This window comes from Alligator sinensis, unplaced genomic scaffold (assembly GCF_000455745.1).
Source record: "Alligator sinensis unplaced genomic scaffold, ASM45574v1 scaffold802_2, whole genome shotgun sequence".
In the NCBI taxonomy this organism is placed as follows: Eukaryota; Metazoa; Chordata; order Crocodylia; family Alligatoridae; genus Alligator; species Alligator sinensis.
Genome location: NW_005843022.1, coordinates 77,785 through 78,066, shown reverse-complemented (window position 1 = coordinate 78,066; position 282 = coordinate 77,785).

The following is a 282-nucleotide window of genomic DNA, read 5'->3' as shown; positions in this document are numbered from 1 at the left end:
AACTGTGAAGAAGTTCTTCCTAATGTCCAGTCTAAATCTGCTCTCTGCTAGCTTGTGGCCATTATTTCTTGTAACCCCCGGGGGCGCCATGGTGAATAAATACTCACCAATTCCCTTCTGTGCCCCCGTGATGAACTTATAGGCAGCCACAAGGTTGCCTCTCAACCTTCTCTTGCGGAGGCTGAATAGATCCAGTTTCTCTAGTCTCTCCTCGTAGGGCTTGGTCTGTAGGCCCTTAACCATACGAGTGGCCCTTCTCTGGACCCTCTCCAGGTTATCCGC